The 16,725-nt window shown below is 42.3% G+C and overlaps 1 long non-coding RNA gene across 1 annotated transcript; it reads left to right on the plus strand.

Annotated features, from left to right (window-relative positions):
* The first annotated feature begins 2,381 nt into the window (after positions 1-2,381).
* LOC148112697 (uncharacterized) lies at positions 2,382-12,267 on the plus strand. The gene is made up of 3 exons (XR_015729166.1): positions 2,382-2,947; positions 6,202-6,351; positions 7,854-12,267. It is a non-coding gene; the product is annotated as an uncharacterized LOC148112697 (long non-coding RNA).
* Positions 12,268-16,725: the final 4,458 nt, after the last annotated feature.

Raw genomic sequence — 16,725 nt, forward strand, 5'->3', positions numbered from 1 at the left:
TGAATATATCAATACTAAAAAATATTTAAAATTTTAAAAATCTTTTATAAAAGAGGGGGAAAATTAGGCCAGGCCGGCCTGGTGAAATAGTAAGGTCTTTAAGGCGCGGCGGAAGGTGCGCAGATCCGGGATCCTCCGTATCTCTGGGGGGAGCTCGTTCCAGATAGTAGGTGCCCCCACAGAGAAGGCTCTCCCCCTGGGGGCCGCCAGTCGGCATTGTTTGGCTGACGGCACCCGGAGGAGCCCCTCTCTATGGGAGCGTACCGGCCGGTGGGAGGCTATTGGTGGTAGTAGGCGGTCCCGCAAGTACCCGGGTCCTAAGCCATGGAGCGCTTTAAAGGTGGTAACCAAAACCTTGAAGCGCACCCGGAAGACCACCGGGAGCCAGTGCAGCTCGCGCAGGAGAGGTGTTACATGGGAACGCCATGTCGCTCCCATTACCACCCGCGCGGCCGCACTCTGCGCCAGTTGGAGCCTCCGGGTGCTCCTCAAGGGGAGCCCCATGTAGAGAGCATTGCAATAGTCCAGGCGGGAGGTGACAAGGGCATGAGTGACCGTGCGTAAAGAGTCCCGATCCAGAAAGGGACGCAACTGGCGAATCAGGCGAACCTGATGAAAAATCCTCCCGGTCACGGCCGTCAAGTGCTCTTCTAAAGACAGCCGTGAGTCCAGGAGGACGCCCAAGTTGCGAGCCCTCTCCGTGGGGGCCAATGATTCGCCCCCAATAGTCAGTGATGGCGTCAACTGACTATATCGGGACGTCGGAAACCACAGCCACTCAGTCTTGGATGGGTTGAGCCTGAGCCTGTTCCTCCCCATCCAGATCCGTACGGCCTCCAGGCACCGGGACATCACTTCAAGGGCATCGTTGGGGTGATCCGGGGTGGAGATGTACAGCTGGGTGTCGTCAGCGTACTGATGGTACTCCACCCCGAAACCACGGATGATCTCGCCCAGCGGCTTCACATAAATGTTGAACAGGAGAGGCGAGAGGACCGACCCTTGCGGCACCCCACATATGAGGGGCCTCGGGGTCGACCTCTGTCCCCCTGTCAACACAGACTGCGACCGGTCAGAGAGAAAGGAGGAGAACCACCGCAACACAGTGCCTCCCACCCCCAACTCTTCCAACCGGTGCAGCATGATACCATGGTCGATGGTATCAAAAGCCGCTGAGAGATCTAACAGGACCAGGACAGAGGAGCACCCCCTGTCCCGAGCCCTCCAGAGATCATCAACCAACGCGACCAATGCCGTTTCCGTGCTGTACCCGGGCCTGAAGCCCGACTGGAACGGATCCAGATACGTCGTTTCATCCAGGTGCTGGGGGAGCTGTTGCGCGACCACACTCTCAACAACCTTCGCAACAAAGCGAAGATTGGAGACCGGACGATAATTTACCAACATTGCCGGGTCCAGGGAAGGCTTCTTGAGGAGAGGCCTCACCACCGCCTCTTTCAAGGCGGCGGGAAAGTCACCCTCACTCAGCGAAGCGTTTATAATCCCCTGGAGCCAGCCTCGTGTCACTTCCCGGGAAGCCAGTACTAACCAGGAAGGACACGGGTCCAATAAACAAGTGGTCGCGTTCAGTCTACCCAGAATCCTGTCCACGTCCTCAGGGGTCACAGGATCAAACTCATCCCAGATAACATTCTCAAGACCTGCCCCTGTCTCTCCCCCTGAGACTACCCAGTCGGAGTCCAAATCTTCCCGAATCTGAGTGATTTTGTCATACAGATACTGAACAAAATCCTCGGCTCTACCCTCCAAGGGGTCCTCCCGCGCTTCCTGGTGGAGCAGGGAGCGGGTCACCCTAAAGAGGGCGGCCGGGCGATTATCTGATGACGCAATAAGAGCAGCAAAATAACTACATTTCGCTGCTTTTATCGCCACTAAGTAATTCCTAATGTGGGATCTTACTAGTGTCCGGTCAGATTCAAGAAGACTGGCCCTCCAACTACTCTCTAGGCGTCTTTTCCGGCGCTTCAACTCCCTCAGCTCCTCGGTAAACCAAGGAGCCAATTGAGATCGGCGCCGGGTCAGAGGCCGCAAAGGCACGACCCGATCCAGAGCACCAGCAGCCGCCCTATCCCAGGCGGCCACCAGGTCTCCAGTCGAGGCGTGTGCCAGAACCTCAGGAAATGGCCCAAGCTCCGTCTGGAATCTGTCAGGTTCCATCAGGCACCTGGGGCGGAACCATCTGACCGGCTCCGCCTCCCTGCGGCGGGGTGCAGCGGTTCGAAAGTCGAGACGAAGGAGAGAGTGATCTGACCATGACAAGGGTTCAGTAACTATATCCCCTATATCAAGATCCCTCAACCACTGTCCAGAGACAAAAACCAGATCCAGCGTGTTTCCCCCTGTGTGGGTAGGGCCATGAATTAACTGGGTCAGGTCCATAGCTGTCATGGAAGCCATGAACTCCCGAGCCATCTCTGACGTCTCACCCACGGACGGCATACTGCTAAACATGTGAAAAAGCGTAAAAGTATAAATACTGATAGGAATCCTTAGTTCCAGCTAATTCAAAAAAAGAATTCATAGGGGAAATTAGATGTGTTGTTCTTTGTAATGCCAAAACTAGCTAGTTATTGTTACATTTTAAAACATATTAATCTGGTCTAGATAAATTAAAACTTTATATAATCAATATGTCTTCACTTCTAAGAGATGAATGGGTGGAGACAAGGCAGTTCCAGCTGGCTGTTGCTGGAAATGTTCTTCCTCTCTTTCAGCTTGAATTATAAAATAAGCAAAATCTTAGCGTTCTATATCTATCTATCAAGAAAACCATATGCAGAACTCATAACGTGTCTTTATTTCACATAAGGTGTTTGAAGCAGTGATTGCTTGGGTTAACTATGACAAAGATGTGAGGCAAGAACTCATGGCCCATCTGATGGAACATGTTCGATTACCTTTGCTGTCAAAGGAATATTTGGTCCAGGTAATTAACTGGAGACATTTCATTCATGGTCTTTTATTCCCTGGTTACATTGCAAGATAAAAGTTTGTGTAAAGGAAGAAACATAACAAAGCAAGGGTGAAATCCAGCAGGTTCTGACAATTCTGGAGACCCGGTAGCGGAAATTTTGAGCAGTTTGGAGAACTGGGAAATACCACCTCTGGCTGGCCCAGAGTGGGGAGGGAATGGAGATTTTGCAGTATCTTTCCCTCAGGAGTGGGTTGGGAATGGAGATTTTGCAGTCTCCTTCCCCAGGAATGGGATGGGAATGGAGATTTTGCAATATCCTTCCCCCTGGAGTGGGGTGGGAATGGAGATTTTGCAGTATCCGTCCCCTGCCATGCCCACCAAGTCATGCCCACAGAACCAATAGTAAAAAAATTTGTATTTCACCACTGTAACAAAGGGTCTAGGCCACGGGTATCAAACTCCCATCATCATGGCGGCATCATGTGATATATCGGGACTTTTTTCTCCTTCGCTAAATGGGCGTGGCCAGTGCGTGACGCATCCAGCCCGTGGGATGGGAATTTGACAGCCCTGATTTGGCCAACTTGCTGCAACCAACTCACCATAGCCAACAGACTGCACGACAATTCAATTGTTCTATTAATCATTTCATTCGGTTACTTTTACTAATGGTGACCGCATTTTCGTTGATATTAGATAATACTATTTCTCTATTGACTTTCTTTATTTTATTATTACTGGCCACAGTTCTATTGAAAATTTACCTTGTGTATTTGTTGAATTGTCCCATGGCAAGTTGTCTTGCAGCAAGTTGGCCACGAATTGGCCCCAACAAGTTGATCCATTCCGGATAATAAAATCCCCCAAATTGGTGCTTTCTATAAAAGTTGAATCAACCTTTATAATCATCCTAGGCAACCTGTGCTTCGTTGGGTCTTCGTTTAGTAGATATCTCGTTATTGAAACAGAGAACTATACGTGAGAAAATAACCATATGTGAAAAAAAATCAGTGAGAGGGAGCAACTTCCAATTTCCTGTTGGCTTCCCCATTTAATTTCTTGAATGAGTGTTGGCAATCCTTCCTTCCTTCCTTCCTTCCTTCCTTCCTTCCTTCCTTCCTTCCTTCCTTCCTTCCTTCCTCCCTCCCTCCCTCCCTCCCTCCCTCCCTCCCTCCCTCTGCTGGTTTTTCTTCCCTCCCTCCTCTCCCCTCTTCCTTCTTGCTACCCACCCACCTACATACCTACAATCTCACATTGATTCCATTATTGTGGAATATGCCCATTCTCAATTCAACACCGCCTTGAGGACTCATGAAGTAAATTTTAATAAATTTGGCTTATTTATTTGGGTTTGTCATTAAATGTCAATGTAATTTGCTCTTGATTACTCACAGAAGGATTCCATCCATTCCTCGTTGGAAGGACTTTGGCACAAAAGAGTGTCATTTGAAAGACGCAGTTGTATTGTCTGATGCTCTGTCGGAACTAAATTGCAAAGGGTTCATTATTGCTATATAAATTGAGGAGTTCATTAGACAGAGGTTGCAAATTGCCTATCCTGACCTTTTCCTTCACACAGCAGAAATTGACAGATTTTCCAGGAAATAGGAATGCACAATAGTAAAGGAAGACTTAAAACCATGGCATCAATATCAGGAGAAATATTGTGTTGTGTAAATTATGCATTTTGCTTTTTACTCTTTCCCTGTTTAGGTTTGTTGTTGAAAGAGGTATTGTTGAGGTATGTCATTTCTTGATCATAATACACCCCCTCTCTTTTTTATATTCCGTCAGGGTTAATTAGAATTTTAATTTTAATATTTAATTTTATTTTTACCAAATGATATTCTCACCGGAGAACAGTTTAGAATCCCTATTGACTTCTCCACTGAGTTTACAAAACTGTCAAAGACAGTTTAAAAATAGGGGCTGATGACCTCCTAAGGGCTAGGATGGTACTGGTCTACCTGATCTCCAGTGACTGAAGGGGGCAGTCTACATTCAGTTACAGAGTAGGAAGCTAATAAATGAATAGAATGGGCAAGGACCACGGACAATGGCTAACGTATTTGACTGACACCAGAGAGATTCAGTTTCTACTCCATCTGCAACCACAGCAACTCCCTTAATGACTTTAACCCAATCTACCTCATAAGGTTGTTGTGAGGAAATATAGGAGTAATATATATAATTTTTGCATTCCTGGACAAAGATGGGGTCTTTTTTCCCTGTAAAAGCGGGTGAAAATTTAGGTGCATCTTATACACTGAATGTAACCCCGCCCACCCACAGTACCCCACCCTTTGGCCTCTGCCTCCCAGCAGTTTACCTCCTAGCAGCAAGAAGAAACAGCTCATTTCAGCTTCAGCACAACCTAATTAGCACAAGCTGATTGGATCAGCCTCCCGACTCTCAGCTGTTTTGCTCTCAGCTGTTTTGCGCAGGCCTCTGCTGCTTGCTGCAAGAAGATAAATTGCTGGGAGCAGATATTTTTTTCTTGTGCTAATCAAGCTATGCTGAAAACGAAAATGAAAGTAAAGCAGGCTATTTGCTCTTTGCTGCAAGGAGGCAAAATTGCTGGGAGGCAGAGGCAGATTTCTTTTTCTTGTTTTCCTCACCAAAAAAGGTAGGTGCATCTTATAGTCTGGAGCGTCTTATACTCCGAAAAATACAGTATCTTGGTTCAAATATTGTTGCCCTCTAATGCACCATTTCATTCAGTTAATGGTAATGACAACAAGAGTTTTAATAGTATTGTATATAGATTGGATTTGCAGGTTTGAGGGTTATACGAACTAAGGGCACCATAAACGGGATAGCTAAATTATATGAATATAAAATACAAAAAATTATAAAATAAATTTGATAATAAATTAAAAAGTCACAGTTCTCCAATATGGACAACTTCAGACATGCAAACTTCAGCTTTCAGAATTCCTTCGTCTCTCAAGGTGAGAACTCTGGAAACTGAAGTCTGCACATCTAGAAGTTGCCCAGGCTGAAAAACACTGATCAATATTAATAAAAAAAAATCTTTATTATTCGTATAGAATATTTCAAAGAGTACTTCACAAATAAAAAAGATAAATAGATCAGATTGTCATTATCTCTAGTTTATTTTCATTTAGCAATAATTGTTGGGAAAAATTATTTTAAAGTTTTCACTGAACCAATTCAGAACTAATAACTACATGGAAACTACATTCATGCAAATTAGTCAGTGTGTTCTTTCTTGCTAAGATTGCATCAATATGGCTAATTCACAGAGAGTTGAAGAAGAGATACTTGTTAAAAATAGCAGTGCGTGTAAAGATTACCTAATTGAAGCAATGAAGTACCATTTGTTGCCACTTGAATAAAGAGCTTTGATGAAGTCCACACGAACAAAGTTAAGAACACCTTCCTGCCTTCCAAAGGTAAGCATGTCACTTATATGTATTTCCTTTTCGAATTGACTTGCATTGTATGAAAAAATGTATGTGATTTAAGTCAGCGGCTCTTTTTTATTTTAATATATATATATATAATTCGAATAATTGAAATGAAGTAGAAAATTATAGAATTGGAAGAAGCCATTATGTCTTAATTTCCTGTTCAATTAAAGCATACTTAAATCAATCTAGTAAAATTAATAAAACAGCCAGAGAGTCTTGTCAGGTGCATACAAAATGGCTCAGGGCCAAGTTATCTTCGAGACCGCCTTCTGCCGCATAGCTCCCAGCGACCGGTAAGATCCCACAGAGTTGGTCTCCTCTGGGTCCCGTCAGCTAAACAATGCTGGCTGGCGGGCCCACGGTGGAGGGCCTTCTCTGTGGTTGCCCCAGCTCTCTGGAACTAGTTACCTCCTGAGGTCCGGACCATCCCCACCCTATTGGCCTTCCGAAAAGCAGTGAAGACCTGGCTTTTCCAGCAGGCCTGGGACCGTTGATCTCGTTCTTGTGATCTGGTGAGATCCGGCCATGAATGGCATGAATAAGTTTTTAATGTTTTTAATGTTTTTAATTTTTAAATGTTTTTTTATAATGATTTTTTAAAAATGAATTGTGAGCCGCCCTGAGTCTTCAGAGAGGAGCGGCATATAAATTGAATTATTAAATTAAATTAAATTATTAAATTAAATTAAATTAAATTAAATTAATTAAATGGATGCTGACTTGTGTCTACATTCTTGTTAACCTAGGCTAGGACTTCACCTTTTATTTAAGAAAATTGAAAGCTGTTGTGTGGCATTAAACAGACTTAATTAGAGTTACAATTCATAAAGAAACAACTCTCTTAACTAAGATGACTGCTATGTAGGCAAAAGAAGATACCTTCTCATTTTTTCATTAGTGGGAATTGTTTGGGTATAAAGGTGAAGGTAAAGGTTCCCTTTGCACATATGTGCTAGTCATTCCCAACTCTAGGGTGGCAGTGCTCATCTCCGTTTCAAAGCCAAAGAGCCAGCGCTGTCCGGAGACGTCTCCATGGTCATGTGGAGCACATGACCATGGAGACCAAAGGCACACGCCACGCTGTTACCTTCCCACCAAAGGTGGTCCCTATTTTTCTACTTGCATTTTTTTACGTGTTTTGAACTGCTAGGTTGGCAGAAGCTGGGACAAGTAATGGGAGCTCACTCCATTATGTGGCACTAGGGATTCAAACCACTGAACTGCTGACCTTTTGATCGACAAGCTCAGCGTCTTAGCCGCTGAGCCATCATCTTTTTTTCCAGGGACAAGTCAAAAAAGGCTGCACTATATTCATATCTGTAGGGCTTTCCTTGAACCTTTTCAACCCATCCTGAGTAATGCTTTTCTGAGAAGTGGAATGGTACTGTGGATAGGAATTTTTTTGTTCATTGTCAGAGACTGTTCAGTTTCTCTCCCCCTCCCCCCCAATTAATGTATATCTTATGTTGTTGCTTCTGTTAGAGGTGATGGTAGTGGTAGGAGGCCAAGCCCCAAAGGCTATCCGCAGTGTGGAGTGTTATGATTTTAAAGAACACCGATGGCACCAAGTTGCTGAACTGCCTTCCAGAAGATGCAGGGCAGGTACCCCAACACTTTCAACTGATGCTTCCTGCATGCAACCTTAAATCTATGTCAGCTATTTCCTTTTTATTGTATGATATAATGTCTTTTATTGATTAGTCAATTGACCATATCAGACAGGAGCACCAGCCACTGTAAAATGCAATAAAATGAGATATGATACAGCAAAATGAGATAAAATAGCAAGGTAAAGGTAAAGGTTCCCCTGATCTGTCCCCGTACCCACACACACACACACACAGCCAGTCGAGGGTTAAGGAAACACTTTGGAACGCACCCAGTTCTTATCTCCGACTTGGCAGCGATAGACACACCGTCTGCCAAGTTACTTTATTTTCACAAACAGACAGATAAGATACGAACGTTCAAGAAAGTCCAAACAGAAATAATATTCCTCCCAGCAGTTCCGGACGAGGCTTTAGTGACTCCAAGGTTTTGCTTTGTTCGTCACAAGGATCCTTTGACCACTACCCTCTATTATATAGTCTCTGGGGTGTGGTCCAGTGACTCAGTGCTAATCCCTAGCACGCCTCCCAAGCTGCTGCAAACGTTTATCACGCCTTCGGAGGCGTGCGTCCAGGAATGATGTTTCATTATCACTTTGACTCGAATCAGCTGTCTCCTCTCCCTCGACTGGCACTTGAGACAATGCCAGAGGGGAGGGGCCTGGAGAGGGAGGCCTGGCTGACTCCTCTTCCTCATGCTCGGAGCTTTCTTCCTCCGATGGGACAGGCTCAGAGGGCGGGGCCACAACATCCCCTCACACAGATGTGCCAGTCTTTCCTGACTCTAGGGGGCAGTGCTCATCTCCGTTTGAAAGCTGAAGAGCCAGTGCTGTCCAAAGACGTGTCTGTGGTCATATGGCCGGCATGACTAAACGCCAAAGAGACACGGATTGCTGTTACCTTCCCACCAAAAATGGTCCCTATTTTTCTACTTTCATTTTTTATGTGCTTTCGAACTGCTAGGTTAGCAGAAGCTGGGACAAGGAACGGGAGCTCACCCCATTACGCAGCACTAGGGATTCGAACTGCTGAACTGCAAATTCTATACATAAAGAAAAGGGAGGGAAACTTTAGTGTGAGACCATTTCAATGCATTCAAGTTGATTTTATTAAACTACCTCAAATGGGGAGACATAAATATTTATAGTGGGCCACTTGACTGGATGGGTTGAGGCTTATCCAGCCATGAGAGCCACTGCAGTAGTAATCACCAAAATTATATTGGAATAGATTATACCTAGATATGGAGTAGTAGAAGCTATAGACAACAACCAGGGACTCATTTTCGTGCAAAAGGGCTTCAATCAATCATGGAGGCAGTGGGAATTCAGTGGGAATGTCATGTTCAGTGGAATGCAAAATTGTCTATGCCGTGAGCCAAATCTTTACCCTTGGCTTTGCCTTCTGAAATGATCTTTGGATTTCCACACTTGGACAGAATGGGGGAAATTCCACAATATGAAACTAAAGATATGTCTGTAAAGAACTGTATACTTGGCCTCTCCTCTTCTTTATCTTGCCTCAGAAATGAAGGACTTCTAGCTCAAATCCTACCTCTTGATTTTGGTCATATGTTCCAGCCTGGTGATTGGGTCCTGATAAAATCTGACATGTGGAAAAACTTAGCCAAGCCTGGGACAGGTCCTACTAAATCCTGCTGACCACTGAAACAGCAATCCAAACTAAAGACAAAGGGTGGAACCACTACACACGTGTAAAAGGACCAGTGGAAGAACTTAGAGTGGAAAGAGATTCCTGGAGAAGACCTGCTGAGATAAACATTTCCAAAAACTGATGTAGTCATTGTGATTTTTCTCATTGCAAGAGTAGCAACCTTTTGGTCTTTCCGACCTGAGTGGTGGCCTATGTTAGTCCATCTGAAGATCCCAAAAGAAGCTGTGCAACTTTGCACTCTACAGATTGTGTTGGTTCTGTGATTGTAACTGTATCACTGAATGTTGTTATTATTGTTGTGATTGTGAACTGATATATGCCTGTGGAGAATAGTGGGACACTGTGATTGTGGAAATGTGCAAGGAATTGCTCCCCATTGAAAGTCTATTCCTATATATATCTTACACCGGAGGATTGGGGCATTGAATCAGATCAACTTGACTTGAACACAGTAGTCCTAGGAGATAGTGTTATCATAATCCCTGACAATATAAAATATATTGATTTAATGCAATGGTTCAATATTTGGGAATAATTTTCTTCTGCATAGGACTAATAGAAGGAGAATATCATGCAATGATATATGTGAAACATACTACAAGCAAATGTGTTTTCTTCGCTTATTGTCACCTTTCAGTCTGGAATTAACCAGACACAACCTAGTAACCATTTGAAAATATAACTAGAAAGGGTGGGTGATGGACGAATGTGGTAACTTTTAATTGGCATGCTCCAGATGGCTTATATTGGATATGTGGAAAGTTTGCCTATGCGCAATTGCCTAAGCGATGGTATGAAGCATGTATATTAGGAACTGTGAAACCTAGTTTTTTCTACTGTCCATACAACAAGGTAAAAGACTGGGTGTACCTGTTTATGAGAAAGTAGGCCCACAGATCGAAGAGAATGTTGAGAATGGAAGGATCATGTATGGCCTAATTCAAAAAGAATAATTCAGATATATGGACCAGCCACCTGGGCAGAAGATGGTATGTATGGTTGTAGAACTCCCATTTATATGCTGTTTAGAATTATAAGGTTATAGGCTGTGCTTAAATTTAATAGCTAAACAGCACACTGTTTAAAATAGCGATATCTCAGAATATGTTTGCTTTACACTATTTGTTAGCAAAAGTACTGTAGTAGGTGTGTGTGGAAAATTTAATCTCACAAATTTTGTTTACAAAATTTATGATCAGGGAAAAGCTCTGCCAAAGTGGAGAAGGTCGCACACATCCCAGTACACACTTGGACTGGGGCAGTTGACTTCACCTGGTTTGGCAGTCCCTTCTCTTATTGGAAAAGGATTGGATTTCTAGTGTTGTTAACCTTTGGAGGTCTCCTCCTCCTCTGTTTCATCCTTTTAATCCAACGCATAGTGTCTTCTACCTCTCCCAATAAACCGGCAAATATCATGGTCCTCCAGACTGTCCATATACACCTCTAGTTCACCATTGACAGGACATATCCTGTTCAAAATAGAAAAGGGAGGAATGTAGAGACATAATAGTAGAATAGGTAGAATTACTGGGACATAATAAAAACTTGCTGTTTTGCTCCTGTAAGAATTGCTTTGCTAAGAATTGGAATTGCCTCGGCCATTTACTCCTACCAGTGATCTAACTTCTGTTATCTTGTTATCTTGTTTTTCTGTACAATTCTGCGCCTGGTGGATATTTCAGGAAGCGGATTTCTAAGTACCCAGACCAGTTGTAAAATCTAAAAAATTTTGCTATCGGTTCTGTGGGCGTGGTTTGGTGGCCATGTGACTTGTGGACGTGGCCAACTTGACATCACTCACTGTTAGAGCCAGGAGCTGCACATTCTGAAGCACATTCTGCCCTTCTGAAGCCCTCAACACTTTGAGTTTCCCTCCGCCATATGGCTTGACTGCCCGAGTGAACTTTGGAGCCTTTTCTTGCCCTGCTCTCCATCCCGGAGGGTGGCGCATCCCCCCCGCCAATCCTCCGTACAAACCGCCAGCCCCATTTCTGCAAAGGCAGAGCCCCCCTTGGAGGGCGATTGAAAGAGGGGAGGGGGATGCTGCAGAAAAGGCCGCCTTCCACCCCTGCCCGGCGCTCCTGTTGAGTGGGCGGGCGGGCAGCGGCGGGGCCACCAGGGATGATTGCTACCGGTTCAGCAAACCAATGCAAATCATCAGTACTGGTTCGCCCAAACCAGTCCAAACCAATGGGATTTCCCCCCTGACCCAACCCCTCTGTTGCTAAGCACTCAACCCCCCTGTTCCTTGCTGCACTGCCAAAGGAAGGCATGGGCCAAGGTGCCAGAATTGGGTATTAAGCTAATGCCTCTGAAGGTATAAAAGGACACCATACCTGCTCCAAGGTGTGGCTATTCCTTACATGCATTATATCCAGGGGTGGGTTCTACTTACCTCCGCTACCGGTTCGTAGTGGGAGTGCACACACAAAGCTTCTGAGCATGTGCAGATCATTCATGATGACATCTGGGCAGAGCCTCCCACTGCCATTACTACCGGTTTGCAAGAACCGGACCGAATGGGAGCAACCCACCGCTGATTGTATCTGTATGTTCTGGATATAGTTTCACCCAGTATTTTGTTTTGACCATAAATAAAATCTGCTTCTTTTTGTAAGCCTCGTCTCGAGTCTCACTCTCTTTGGCATCTCAATGGTTCAGGGAAACTTCTGGGACCTTACAGAAGCTTTGAACTACACTGAAGCGCTGTACTCCTTAAGATTGAAAAAATTATTGAGAAGTTAGTTAATGAATGTTGGGGAAGAAGCATTCTTCAATTAAATGAATATCTGCTTGCTTTTAAAATGGTAGAAACTTTCAGGTTTACATTCTGAGAAGTGTCCATTAACTACAGTCAATCAAAACAGATGGTAAAACAGGTAGGCGATGAGGTTTTGTACACCATAAAACTATCCTTTAAAATATAATACAAGAAGAACTAGTTAGTTGAATACAATACAATACAATACAATACAATACAATACAATACAATACAATACAATACAATACAATACAATACAATACAATACAATAATACAATTCTTTATTGGCCAAGTGTGATTGGACACCCAAGGAATTTGTCTTTGGTGCATATGCTCTCAGTGTACATAAAAAGACAAGATAAATTCGTCAAGAATCATAAGGTACAACACTTAATGATGGTCATAGGCAGTGATGGGATTCAAGTAATTTAACAACTGGTTCTCTGCCCTAATGATTTCTTCCAACAACCAGTTTGCCAAACTGCTCAGAAAGTTAACAACCGGCTCTCCCAAAATGGTGCGAACTGGCTGAATCCCACCACTGGTCATAGGGTACAAATAAGCAATCAAATCATACCAGGAAACAATCAATATAAAACACATCTCAAGTAGGAAAAAGGTTAGAACTTGGCCAGTAAGACTCATAACTGATTGGCCGCATCTGGGCTGCAAAACTCGGGAGAATTGTGTGTCTTTAGTGCCAGTTTTGCAGCCCAGATTGGGAGTAGGAAGAACAATAATGGAGCCTCGGGTTCTTCGTATAGAAAATCAAAATGTTTTGGAGAAATATAGAAATAAATGGGAAGATATAAAAATTGTGGAAAGGAAATTCGGTACATGTTTATGTCAAATGTAAATAAAATAACTAGAATGATAGAATATATTATAAGGGTATACTAGAAATAAATATATTATATATATATATATATATATATATATATATATATATATATATATATATATATATATGTATATATATATATATGTATGTATATATATATGTATGTATATATATATATATATATATATAGATAGATAGATAGATATATATAGATATAGATATAGATATAGATATAGATATAGATATAGATATAGATATGTTTATGTATGTATAGTTAATATTTCGGGTTTCTTCCCGTGTAATTGTGGATATATCCCTAAAAGGGTAGAAGCGACGTTTTGGCAGAATCCCATCTGCCATCATCAGGCTTATGCCAGTAGTCATTTTGCACTAACTGACGTTGGAATTTCAAATCTGGTGCTGGTATTCTGGGATGGCTCCACCTTTTCATTCTGATTGGTTGGGAGTCCCAGTATGTGTTTATTGGCTTGGCTTCGGGTGTATGGTCGGTTTTTCTCCACTAGGTGGCAGGGCTTTATCTTTGTGGCTGGTTTGAATATGATTTGGTTGGGATTTTTTTGTGCAATGTTTGGTCCATGTTCCACATATGGTGTCAAGATTCGTCTATCTATGAGAGCAGGTTTCCAAATAGTAGGCAGACGTGAAGTGTCATCCCATTTATTCATGCAATATGGTCTTTTTTCCATTTCTATTGCTTCTCTGATTATCCTGCCATTGAGATGTTCTATTTTTGCAACTGTTTTTGTTTTATTAAAATTAATGTTGTGTCCTGTTGTATTTATATGTTGAACTAATGATGATGTGTGTTCTTGCTTTTGTATTGAGTTTTTGTGTTCCTCGATGCGCACACTCATTCTTCTGTTGGTCTGTCTAATGTATGTTGATGGGCAGGAAGCACATGGGATTTCATATATGCCTTGATCTTCTAATTCTATTTTGTCTTTGGGGTTTCTCAGAATGGACGATATCTTTATATATATATATATATATATATATATGATATATTAAAAAAGAGAAAATGTATAAATGTGGATCACTGATGCGAACATGTTGAAAAGAAGATGTATATATCTGTTTTTGTTTGTTTTTTAAAAAAACTTTAATAATTAAAAAAAAAAGAATATATATATATTTGCCCAGGTAGCTTAAGCTATTCATTTTTACTGCATCTATGTCAATGAAAGCCTGCTTGACAGGTTTGGCTTGAAAGCCTGCATTCCTTAACCGGGTTCTATCAAACATCGTCTTCATTTATTTATTTATTTATTTATTTATTAAATTTATATAAATTAATACATTTAAATTTATATAAATTTAAAGAAAACACAACAGAGCCAGGAAACTCTTGCGGTTTCCGTGATAACCACCCCTGCTCAGGGCCGGATTTTCCTATAGGCTAACTAGGCTTCAGCCTAGGGCCTCAAGATTCAGAGGGGCCTACACAGTGTGGGATTCTGGGGGTTCTAGGTGGCTCGGCCGAACCCTTTGTTAAATTGCTGGCTCCCCCGCCCCTCCGCACCACTATTTATTGCCAATAAATAGTGGTGGGTGAGGGGCGGGGGAGCCAGCAATTTAACAAAGGGTTCGGTGTTTTTTTTTGTAATTTTATTGGCCCCCCGGAGCTTCAGCATAGGCTAATTGGCCTCCCGGCTCTCAGCTGATTTGTCTCTGCTATTTTGCTTCCTTCCAAAGAGTGCTGATTTTTTCCCCTAGCTATACTGAGAAACGAAAGTGAAACTGCTTTGCTGTTGCTGCAAGGTTGGAAAATTAGGCAGGCAGAATTCTTTTCTTTTTCCTCACCAAAAAAGGTACGTGCAAACAATGGGAAATTTAGGGAAAAAGAGAAGAGTTAAGGATTTTAAAACACAAAAGAAAAAAAAGCTGTATTTAACTAGGGAATTGTAATAATTGAGATACTATTAATTGTATATTTCTGAAAGCAGAAATGGTTAAGTTGTGGTTTGGAGGAATATATGGGGGAAATTATTTGGTTTATTATTATTGGTAAATATAATTAATGGATTTGTAAAAAATTGGATTGCATGGAAATAATTGGAATATTCATGTTCATATTGATTAATATACAAAAAAGGTAGTTATATAACTAATTGATTTATATTAAAATGTTGAATTTATATTAAACAACTAATATTACATAATTAACCAATGTGAGGATGGATATAAAAATAGATGACAATGGGAAGGGGTATAATATAGAATAGAAGGGAAAAATTGAATTTGATTAAGATTAGAGATGAGGATGAGGGTAATATTGGTTTTTTACAAAAATAGATGAGGAATAAATATGGCAAAAAGGAAATATAGAAATTGTAAATTTAATTGAAATGACTAAACACTGTTTAAATTTGTGAACCGGCCAAATACTCTGTTCAAAGAAAATACATTGTATGTTTGTATGTGTGTTTCTAATTATTGTTATTTATTCATATTTGTTCTCTTTTATTCTTTAAAGTTTAACAATTCATTCTTTATCTTAATATCTTTATATTTGTTTGGGGTTGGCTTTCTTCCCTTTCATCTTTTTTATTGTATAGCAATCTTTCTCCTCACACCTACCACCTCTCTTTTCTTTCCTTCTTACTTTCTCTTCCTCCCCCTCTTCTTCTCCTCCCTACTTCCTCTTCCTTTCTCCTTCTCCTCCTCTCTCTCCCTCTCTCTCCTACTCTAATTTCCCTTCCCTTCCTTCATCCCTCTCTATTGCTGTATCCTTTTATGCATATGGACTTCTCAGAGGGCTGAAAAAGTTATTTCTGACTGGTCCTTGCACTTTTGACCAGTCCTCGAACTTACGACTGTCCTCACATTTTACGTTTTTGCCCTATCTTGTCACCATGGTGAAGAGAAGCAGTTGTGAAATGAGTGACATGGTTGTTAAGAAAGCTGCACGGGCATAAATGTGAGGATGGTCATAACTGTGAGAACCGGTCAAAAGTGCGAGGCCCAGTCAGAAATGACTTTTTTCAGCCCTCTGGGTAGTCCTTTTGTGCATATGGACTACTCAGAGAGCTGAAAAAGTTATTTCTGACTGGTCCTCGCACTTTTGACCAGTCCTCGAACTTACGACTGTCATCACATTTTACGTTTTTGCCCTATCTTGTCACCATGGTGAAGAGAAGCAGTTGTGAAATGAGTGACATGGTTGTTAAGAAAACTGCACGGGCATAAATGTGAGGATGGTCATAACTGTGAGGACCGGTCAAAAGTGCGAGGCCCAGTCAGAAATGACTTTTTTCAGCCCTCTGAAAAAAGTCTATGCACATAGCCACGCCCACCCGGTCATATGACAAGCTACCCACGCCTACACAGTCACGTGACCAGCTAGCCACGCCCACCCAGTCACATGATTGTCAAGCCACACCCCCAACTAAGCCACGCCCACAGAACCTGTTGTTAAAAAATTGAATCCCACCACTGGTGAAAGGGCCTCATA

The sequence above is a fragment of the Pantherophis guttatus genome, chromosome 8 (genome assembly GCF_059756535.1).
Source record: "Pantherophis guttatus breed Tessera chromosome 8, ASM5975653v1, whole genome shotgun sequence".
Lineage (NCBI taxonomy): Eukaryota > Metazoa > Chordata > Lepidosauria > Squamata > Colubridae > Pantherophis > Pantherophis guttatus.